Below are 11067 nucleotides of genomic sequence, written 5' to 3'. Positions count from 1 at the left end.
CATGCTGACCCCAGCTGTATGGACCTGCAGTGGCCATGCTGACCCCAGCTGTATGGACCTGCAGTGGCCATGCTGACCCCAGCTGTATGGACCTGCAGTGGTCTTGCTGACCCTGGCCATGCTGAGCTGTAGTGACCGTGCTGACCCCGGGTGCACAGAGCTGCTCCCACGCTGACAGCAAAGCTCGGGAACACAGCGGGAATCTGCCAGCGGGAATCTGCCACGTGCTGCTGTCCGGCACTGCCACCCTGAGGCCTCCAGCGTACAGAGCCCGCCTTTACAGACCTGTTCAAATGGACACTGGCTTTACCAACCAGTTTGTCTGGAATCACAGGTCTAGACCGCAGGAAACCCAAGGAGAGGAAGGAATCAGTTTTACTGCATGTTAGATCAGTGAGAGTGAATTGGAAGAGCTACAGAACAGGAGAAAAGATTTGCAGGCATACAGAGGTGTGTAGGTTGGCAGTGTCATTTTAAACGTTGATATCAAAACCAGATATTAGACATAATCTGACGTATTATAGCAAAATGCTTAAAACATTTTCTGAAAAATACAAATGGGAGGATGATTGATGTGTATAACTGGGGGAGGTGATTATGACTGTATAAAGCTCCTTATGATCTTAAAGATGCTGAAATGATTTGGGCACAGTGTTCACCAGTCTCTAAAAGCAGTGGCTGTCTCCTTGGCAACAGGAAGGCATGTGTCTGTTCCCATGGCAATGGACCAAGGCTGCTCAGGGAGGCTGTGCAGAGCTCAGCAGCAAAGGCTCACAGCTCTTTGTAGTTCATACCTGGAGCAGAGGCTGTTGGCACATTCAAGTGCTCTGATCCTGCATCTGAAAAGGAGGAGTGAGCTGCAATAATGTGGTACTGTTCCTGCTCCCTATGTAAAACAGATTGTGTTGTTCCATCTGAGGAGTTCCTTCCTGAGTCCCTAATTGCCAGCATTAAAGACTTCTTTGCAGCCCTCCATAAGAAAAGCAGGACTTTTGTTATCCAGAGAGGCATCAGAGAGTGTCTGATACTGATTCTTTCAGAGGAGTGGACAGACAAATCTGAAAAACAGGAAACAAAGTAAATGCAGGGTGTCTGCATCTCAGCAATCCTTTCTGGTGTCTGAAAGGAGAAGAGGATAACTCTGCAGAGGCACTGACAGGTCTACCTGCACTAGATCCACCACATAAGAACTGCTAATACAGTGAAAAAATTATGTGTAATAGGCACAACTTCTAAACCCCCCTGATGCTCTTCTAAGGGAGCAAACTTATATTTAGCAGGGACCAGAAGTATGATGCAAGCATGGTTTGATGTTTTTATCTTTTTTAAATATGAGGCGTGGGATGCAGAAGCACTATGGGAACGGTGATCACTTCAAAGAGATGAACTGGGAAAATTATTTTAGAAGTAGCATTTTGCATGCATTTCTATGCATTTCCTATAGGTATTACTAAGCAGTGTTTGTTTTAATTTTTTTTCATCAATGGCCTGCTTTTCATTCCAGTAGCTTCTTCCTAGTCCTGCATTAAAGGATAGCAAAATAGAAATATATTATTTACCTTCATTATGTTACTGTTTTGCCCCCTGATACCTACCTGTTAAGGTAAAAAGCATTTCCAGTTGCTGTTCCTGAACTGGCATATATGCTTCCAGGTAAGGGCACTCTGGGTGTTTTGTCTTTGCCTTGTTTCTGCTCCAGTCTCCAGGCTGCGGTTCCTCCCATGAATCAACTGCATGTTGACTGGGCAAGTTGACTGAATTTCTCGTAATGCTTAAATCTTTCCTGAGAGGAATCATAAAATCACAGAATGGTTGAAGTTAAAAGGGACCTCTGGAAATAGTGTGGTCCAGCCTTCTTCCTCGGAGCTGGATCAGCATGAACAACTTGCTGAGTATCAAGTTCAGTGAACTTTTGAATATCTGCAGGGATGGAATGAAGTTGGTCTCTAGGCCACCTTTTTTAAGTAAAAACCTGTCCAGCTGGTTTAAACATTCCCTAATCTTGTCTTCCTTCACCTAGGGCAAGTCTTCCTTGCTCCAGACTTTCTTAGTTGTCTCAGAAGCCTGGGATTTTTGATGGCCAATCTTGCCAGTAAAGAAAGAGGCAAAGAAGGCATTCAGTACTTCAACCTTTTCTGTGTTTGTTCTCAGCAAGTCCCCTCCCAAGTAAGCCCACATTCTTCCATGTCTGTCTTTTACTGCTGAGATATTTGTAAAAGCTTTTCTGTCTGCCCTTCCTGTTCCTCACCAGATTCAGCTCCAGGTGGGCTTTTGTTATCCTAATTGCACCCCTGCATGCTTGGACAGTGTATTCGTCCTGAGTCACCTGTCCCTGCTTTGGCCTCTTGTAATGCTTGAGCTCAGTCAGGAGCTCCTTGTTCATGCATGCAGGCCTCCTGCTGCTTTTGGTTATTTTCCTGCCTGTGGGGTGAAGCAGTCTTGAATTTGGAGGAGATGATCTTTGAAAATCAACCAGATCTCCTGGAACCCTCTTCTTTCCAAGGCCATAACTCAAAGTCAGATCCCTGAATAGGTCAACGTCTGCTCTCCAGAAGTCTAGGGCTGTGATCCTGTTTTCTACCCTGCTTCGTCCTCTTGTGTTCTTGAAATGCTCCATCTCGTGGTCCAGTCAAGGCTGCTCTGGACCCTCACATTCCTGACCAGTTCTTGCATGTCCAGCAGGCCACCTGTCCTTGTCTGCTCCTCAGTCATCTTCAGTGTGCCCCAGAAGCCTCAGGGATTGCTTGTGCCTCGCTCTGTTATCCCTGCAGCAGATACTGGAGTGGCTGAAGTCTCCCATGAGGACCACAGACGAGAGATTGTGAACTTCGGGATTTTTCCTGCTGTCTGTGGTCTCACTACTTCACCTGCAGCAGGTGGTCCAGAGCAGACACCCACCACAGCGTACGTGTTAGTCTGCCTCCTAACTCTGGCCCTACCTCTGGCCCTGAGCTCTCAGCTGATTCTCTGTCCATGCCAAGGTGGAGCTCTGTGTGCTCCAGCTGCACTCGGCTGAAGGGCAGCTCCCCCTCCTCGCCCCCAGCCTGCCCTTCCTAGAAAGTCTGTCTTCAGCCATCACAGCACTCCTGTCCTGTGCTGTGATTCTAGTCACCTTGGAATTCAGTGCATGTTCAGGATGGAAAGGGGTCAGAGAGCATCAGTGACAGTGTGTGGATGATTGGAAGCTTCCTGTGAGGAGGGAGAGGTGGGCTGTCACTCTGGGAGCAGACACTGTGCTGTTGTAGGAATCAAGAGAACACATCACAGCTTCATCAATCTGAAGAGAGGGAGTGAGGGCTTTCTGTCCCCCAGCCAGAGGCAAATGACAGAAAGAGCATTTGACTGCTTCCTGCTATCTCACATGCTTTGTTGCAGGGAGGATCCTGACCATTTTTATTCTGGGAGACTGCAACAGGATCAGGAGCTGAAATACTAAGTATTTGAGCTATATGTCATCCATTCTTTACCAGCTGCCAGACAAAACACTCATTTTCTGGGTGTTCTTCAGGGCTTTGTCTCGTTTGAAATGTCAGAGAACTGTGTCCTGCAGGCAGGCAAGAGGGTTCACAGCACTGGTCCTTTGGTAGACAAATGGAGTTGAAGGATAAGGGGAGATCAATGCTAAGCCTTAAAATAAGGCCATAACAAGAGTTGTAGGTCTGCAACTGATTTTTATTAAATTAATTCTCATGGGGAATTGTGACTATTGACTCTTTGGACAAGACAAGGCATCCTGGAGTTGAGTGGCATGAGAAGTGTGTGGCAAAGCAGGTGCAGGGCATGGTAAAATCAGCAAACGCATCAGGCAGAGTGATACAGAATTGGGCCTTTTTACTCCTGTTTTTGGCATTTAGACAGTTTCAGAGCAAATTTTTGCCAGTGGCATTCCAGGTGGATTTAAATCAGAGTGAAAAAAGTATTTGCCAAGTTCAGAAAAGACAGAATTGCAGTGGTGTGATATGCAATGGCAGGAGCTTGAACTGGGGAAAGGAAGGATTGACTCAAATAGAAGGAAGTGGAGAAACTGAAAATTAAAAAAGGAGTAAGTGTTAAGAAAAAATCAGCCAAGAGGAATTGTTGATAAAGATTGGATGCAGTAAGAAAGAATCAGTTACATGATATACAAAAGAAGTTTTTCTGAAGAACAGAAATACAACAAGCTTTTTTTTTGTGTTTAATATTTCTTGGGCAAGATTCTGCTCCCTGTATTTCTTATGGTTGGAATAATAGTGATTAACCTTCCATTACAGCAACTTTTCACTAATTTTTTAAGTTTGTTTTGTGCTTGTTTAGATTAGGTGAATACCCTAGTGGAAATTAATGTTCAAGATCTTAACTAAAGGAATTTAAAGAAATATTTTTTTTAATTTTCATGGTATCTCAGACTTTTAACTAATAATTTAGAAAGCCTTTCTCTCTATAACCTTAGCAGAGATTTATGTGCTATTATTTGGCATCCTATTTATAACTAACACTCAGTGTTGCTGTATCATATGTCCATGTACCAGCTTGGCTGTGGCACTGGAGCACTAGGGAATCTCTTTGAAGAAGGAACCATAGTTATTTCCCAAGAGAGAACAGGGTACTCAAAATCCCCCACAAGTGCATTGTTTCTATGGTTTCAAGTTGCAGGCTGGGTGTAAATTGATCAGAAAACAGGTGCCAAGGATGGGGTGCACAGGGTAGGAATTTGGTGGCTATTCCAAACAAGTGTAGCCAGACAGCTGCTGTGCCAAGTCCCTGCCTGTCAGGATGACTGGTGCTCTCTGTTCCACTGGGCTCCTTCTATTTCCATCTGTTAACTTCATCTGAGAGCTCTAAAGGTCAGAGACTACACTGTTCTTAGCTGTACCTCCTCATACTCTCAGGCATCAGAAGCTACCGAATCCCAAGAATGGGAAGAATTGTGACATGTGGCAGAGGATGTGACATAAGGTAGAACACACGCCCCTTCTCCCTCTGACAGTTCAGGGCCACGCACAAACAAGCCCTTCTGTTCTCCACCGTAAACTTTTGTTTTGAAAAGCACTGAATGCCATAATGATTCAACTTATGTTTCTTCTGCCTGTGTTTTGAAGCTGATTTAACAAGTAACTTGTTCCCCCACTCATGCGCCCTGTCATTCCAACGTGCTGTTTCCTGGGGTCCCACACAGTGCGTTGCTGGGACCCCATTGCTGAGGGCAGGCTGTGCTCTGAGCTGGGAGCTGCCAGCCCACTGTGCCTGCGCTCTGGTGAGGGAGACAGCAGACAAACTGCTGTGCTGTGCTGGAGCCAGACGGTTCCACTGCTGCCAAACAATGTCGCTCAGAAGGAGCCTCAGTTGAAAGCCCAGTTGGAGCCCAAGCGCCGTGATCGTGTCTTGGTGCCACAAACTGCTGTGCTGTGATTTCATACATGTGTTTATGTACGGGGTGAATGGACTCTGAAAAGATTAGCAAACCATCCTACGTGCTCAACAGACATAGTGCAGTTCTTCCACCTCAGGATTTATCTTCCACCACCAGCTTGAATTTTTCCAGCTTAAATCTCCTGTCTAACATTTTAGGCCCAATTGAGGGGGGTTTTTATCCTCTGTCTTGGCTAGTTGTGAAACTTCTCCAAAATCTTCTTGTGAGGATTTAATCTGCATGTCTTTTACTTCCGTCTCTTAGATCTTTGAAGATGGTAAAACAATCTGTGTGTAACAATCAGTTGGAGTCCTTAGTAGCCACTTTCCTTCCACTTGTTTTTATTATTTCTTTATAAACTTTCAGTAATGTTACATACAAATTACATACAAATTATGTTCCTATTAAGAATTTCAGGCATATAATGATGTTTTACTATATTGCCTTTAAGTCACATTTGCCATTTCCCACTGGCTGCAATTTCCAAAGCCATTGATGTTTGCTGTAATCAGGTACCATTTGAGATTGACTTTTTTGGAGTAACCTGTTTGTAATTGTTGCAATTATTCTGCCAAATAAAATAATTTAAAAAGACATTTGGGCTTGTCTGGCAATGCAGTTTTTTTATGATTACTACTATTCCTTGCTCTCAGTTCCACCATGCTCTAAGGCTGATGTGGTTGTATTCCCCTGTTAATTGTTCTACCAGTGCAGTTGAAGTGTGAGCTAGATTTATGAGACAGTCCATGCCAAGATTGCTCTGTTTTCCTTCTTTGGTTCTGTGCTTTCTCCAGCCTCCTAGTGCTCAGTTCTTATGCAGCTTTGCATATTAATACATCCTTCAGTCTATATTTACTTACTATTGATTTGCTTAAACTATAGACACTTTTCAAATGATTTTCAGTGAGAATAGGACATAATTCCTAGCATTACTAATATTAATCAAAACGGACTTTAAATTTGTTTTTCCTGACAAACAGGCAGTCCTGTAGGTTTTCTTAAAAAACAGAAGGAGAAGAGTACTAAAGGCAGTTGCATTTACTTGCAACTAAGTCCATGCAAGGCTAAAGAATGATTTTTAAAAGAGAAAATAACTGAGCACAAGGAGCATGTGCATGGTATGAAAAAGCATCCTAAGTTTATTAACCTACTCTTTCTTAGATAACTAATTTTCTACACAAAGGAATTAATGTCTTAGTTGTGTAGACTTGGGTGAAGCCTTTGATACAGTGCTATCTGAAAATCTGGCTGAGACTCAGAAGAGAGGTAGTAGCAGAACTGCAGCATAGGTACAGAGCTCAGTAAAGAAGACACAAAAGACATTGCAGTTTCTTCAGGACCTGCCTTGGAATTGATGTAATTTAATATTTTCAGTAATGCCCACAGCACAAAAATAGGCAGTCTAATAACTAAATTTGCTGATGATGCAAAATAGATAGTTATAGTTACATGGGGAGAACCACTTGACTCTCAACTGCACAAACAGAAAGCAGCTGCTATCTGGTGGTTGGGGTCCTGTCCCAGGAGTCAGCACTGTACACAAGACGTGGTCTAATGGCAGTGATTAGGAAGGAAGAACAGCCCAGTATATCAGTCCATGCGTAGGAGAATGCGAGGTTGTCACTGCCAGGATGCTGTGGAAGGCAGCTGTGGGCCTAGAGAGGTTTGGAAGATTTCTGCTGGTGAGAGAACTGTTAATGCCACACAAGGATGTGGCCTGGAGACTGGAGGTGCAGTTCTGTCTGCTCTCATTCTAGCCAGGTTAACTGGGACTGACAGGAAAAAGGCTGATGGAATGATGAGAAATGGGCACTCAATTTTAAGAGAACAAATAACAGTTTCACTTGTTTAGTCTGACAAAAGGAGGAGTCGAGTGTGGGTGTGACTGCTGTGTAGAAATGCTTCAAAGCATAAACATCAGACAAAAAATTAACCATTAAGGATAATGTTGGGAAAATAATAAATGGAAATAGCTACATATACAAAACTCAAGAATTCATAGCAGCTGTCCCCTATGAATTTAAAGTGCTGTGCAATAAATTTATGTCAGAAAGGGTTATATGTGACATGGTTGCTATTGATTATACATAGAATCAGAGAATCCTAGAATGGTTTAGTTTGGAAGGGACCTTAAAGACCATCCAGTAGATAGGTTGCTCCAAGCCTTGTCCAGCCAAGATTTGAATACTTCCAGGGATAGGGCAGCCACAGCTTTTCTGGGCAGCCTGTGCCAGGGGATCACCACCCTCACAGGGAAGAACCAGCAGTTCCCAGTTGCTGACCCAGCGGTTCCCTCAGCTGCTTCCTGTCAGTGGATGACAGCAGGTGAATCCTTTATGATGCTCCTACAAACATACCCCAAAGTCATCGTTCTAACCATCAAATACAGGGAAGATACTTACTTTTTGGACTAGGGGCAGTTGGTTTGGAGGTAGTTGTTGATAGGCGTTTTCTCTGCTCCACCAGGATTTCCCACCAAGAATTCCTCTATTTCCTTCACTTTTGAAAAACTGAAATCCATACTGCCAACTCTTCTCCTTGCAGGACCAAAGTCTTCCTGCTAACCTCTCACACTCGGCTCTGCCCTGCCCTAGGTCAGCAGATGGGCACTGTGACCTTGCCTGCAGAGCTCTGGTTCTTTGCTCAGGTGTGTGAACTGTGCATAGCTGTCCCTGCACAGGCTGTGTAAAGGAGGTTTGTTGAGCAGGGAAAAGTGGAGGTAAAGGTAGAATAGGGCTGGACAGCTTACCATGAGGTCATGCAGAATTGTACAGAGCTGGCTAAAATACAAGTATGGTTGATGACATGATAATTCTGATGACTCATTTTTTTGCATCCTACAGTATTATCTATATATTTCCATCTCCTGTCATCCCTGCTGTTGCCTTTGATTACTTTTAAAATGGTCAGGAGGTAAATTTGTCATTATCTCTCTACCTCTGCAGCATAATGTTTGGAACCTCTGAAAACTGAGACAAACACTTTTCTTTGCCCTCACTTATTAATTTTTTTGCCTTTATTTCAAGTCTTCTTTCTTTCTCGATGTGTACTGCAAATTGCTTGTGTTATTTCTTCATTGCAGACAGATTTTAGAAACAGTGGAAAGGCCTAACAGAAAGAAGGGTCTGTGGGACAGTGATGCAAGATCTGGGAGTCCAGGAGAGAGGAAAAAGCCGCAGTATAAAAGCTGTATGGCACTTGGGAATCCCCGAAGGATAACTGGTAGCATTCGGCATATGCATATTCCTCATTCTTACATTGCCATTACAATCAGATGTGTACTTTCCCCCCAAAAAAAAATTTTTGATCATTTTAGACTTTTTTGCATGAGATCTGTGAAATCTGTCAAGGCAAACTACTCTGCATAGAAAAAAAAGGCTTATCTTTGTCTTATGAAATTCCATACAGTTTCCATAGGGAAATAAGGCAAAAGGAACTTCTGGAAGTCATCTGGTCCTTTGTCCTGCCCCAAGTCAGAATTTACACCACCTACATTACTCTGGACAGATGCTAGTCTAACCCATTCTTGAAAGATCTTTGGCAATGGAGATTCCCATCCTTGCTGGACAAACTATCCCAGAACATCTCTAGTGTCACTGTTGTGCTGTTCCTTAATATCGAACATAAATCTTCATGGGAGAAATTTTAATCCATTATTTCCTGTACTGTGTGTATGGGGAGCAGCTCTTCCCTTTATTTTCAGCACCCTTTTGGATACCTAACGACTGTTGTTTTCTCTTTATTTTTTGGGCCTAACAGTTCTTGTCACTTACTGTTCTCCCCTGAACCATGCTGCTGTTTCCCACATTTCCTCTAATGCACAGAGATGCAAGTGCAAAGGCTGGTCTGGTTGAGACACTGACAATTAATACCACAACAGGATTGCTTTGGAAGAGTTCCTCTGCAATTCTGGCAAAATTTAATTTGCAGCCTCAGAGAAGTGTTGAGCTGGGACAGCTTGTGCCCTAGAGAGCTCAAGGGATGCAGGGAAGGAGGAGAGACAAAATGAGGAGAAAAAGAAGAATCTAGAGTATCGTTGACACTGCTTATGCTGCCACCAAGGGGATGAGCGCAGTGGGGCAGCATTCCTGCAGTTCCTGCTCTTCTGTGGGTTTATCTGCTTATTTTGTGTCAGTATCATATTGATAACTCACATTTATTTTATGATCTATTATATCCACAGATATTTCTTTGGAAAAAAACTCTTTAGCCAATTTTCCCCCATCTTCTGTTTAGACAATTGTTGATTTCTATTCTGATGTGGAACCTTGCACTGTTTCTGATTGAACTGTGGTTTGAAAAAACAGGACATATCTCCAGGTTCTCAGGATTTTAATTTAAATAATCTCTTGTAGCAAACCTGTAACCCCTCCAAACCATATGTTGCTAGGAAATTTAATAAGCATGTTCTCTAGTTCATTATCTGTACTGTTTATGAGCATATTGAGTAATTTTGAACTCAGGAATAAGTGGTCATTTCTTTAGACTAAGCAGAGCCTCAATCTTTGGATATTTTCTGTCTGGTTTCAGCATGTTTTCTGTGCCATATTGCATCAATTCCAAAACTGTTGGGAATATTTTGAGTTTCAGTGAACAGAGCGCTGCTGACTTTAATGAAAACTGGATGAGGGAAACCATGCCTGCTTAAGGAAACCAGCACCTTCATGTACTTCTGTAACTACCCACAGATCAAAAAATTGCAAACAGCTGCAAGTCTGTGTCCCTAAAACAACAACTTGGTTCTTCTCTTTTCTAACCTGACCATTGTAGTTTAACAGCCTGAAAAGCCTGAGTAACAGCACAGAAGTAAAACGAAAGCACACACACCCAGGAGACCAGGTGGGCTCTTGGGGCCCAGGAGGTACTGAGGAAGGATGTCAGCCTTTCTCTGAAATCAGACACGCTGGGAACATGGCATGAAGTGAGCTGGTAGTGATCAGCTGGTAGTGACCTGCTGGTAGTGACCAGCTGGTGGCATGAACTGACCCCAGTGCTTGCTCAGCCTCCAAGAACCAGTGGAGAAACACGAGCCTTGTAGGGAGCCCCATGGCACGGAGATCTTCCAGGCCAGAGATGGCTGGGTACTTGCAGGAGCCGGGGAACACTTGGGTTGAACCATGAACTTTTTTAAAGAACACTGACAATTATTTCCTACAGTTGTATGAAAAAAAAAGTTGGGAAAATAGAAAAACATTTTAAAATTAAATTATATGCTGTTTCTCTTAACATGGGAGAAGACATTCTTGCACTGTAACCTTTATCCATTTGTGCAAATGCCTGGCACAGTAGTTTTCCTGGACACTATTGTGGAGGGTGGAAGAATCACAGGAAATGGGTTTCATTCTCAGCTAGGTGATGTTGGGCAAGTCACTTCCATCCATTTTTGTACCTTATTTTCCATTTGCAAAACAAAAGAGCTGCTTCTACTGATTTATTTTCTAAAGTACTTGGAGAACTAAAATCATACTAAGTTAGAGCTGAGTTTTTATTACTACGATTTATTTTTTTTTACTTTTACGCAGTCTATGGCTAAAGCGAGTCTGCCGATCTTTTATTGTAATGTCTGGCCTTGGAATTTGACGTTCCAAGACTGTGTTTATTCGATGCCTGTTAAGAACAACCAGGTAGATTACAATACATATTGTATGGTTGGTGTTCAGCTGAGATTCGTAGCAGAT

The 11067-nt window shown here is 43.1% G+C and overlaps 1 protein-coding gene across 2 annotated transcripts in view; it reads left to right on the top strand.

The window, feature by feature from the left end:
* Positions 1–11067, top strand: part of SMARCD3 (SWI/SNF related, matrix associated, actin dependent regulator of chromatin, subfamily d, member 3) — a 69147-nt gene that overhangs the window by 10885 nt on the left and 47195 nt on the right. The gene's annotated exons all lie outside the window — the stretch shown is intronic.

Source organism: Lepidothrix coronata, unplaced genomic scaffold, assembly GCF_001604755.1.
Source record: "Lepidothrix coronata isolate B3197 unplaced genomic scaffold, Lepidothrix_coronata-1.0 Scaffold330, whole genome shotgun sequence".
NCBI lineage: Eukaryota > Metazoa > Chordata > Aves > Passeriformes > Pipridae > Lepidothrix > Lepidothrix coronata.
Note: the sequence above shows the minus strand (reverse complement) of the source record. Positions and strands in the feature narration are given on the sequence as shown.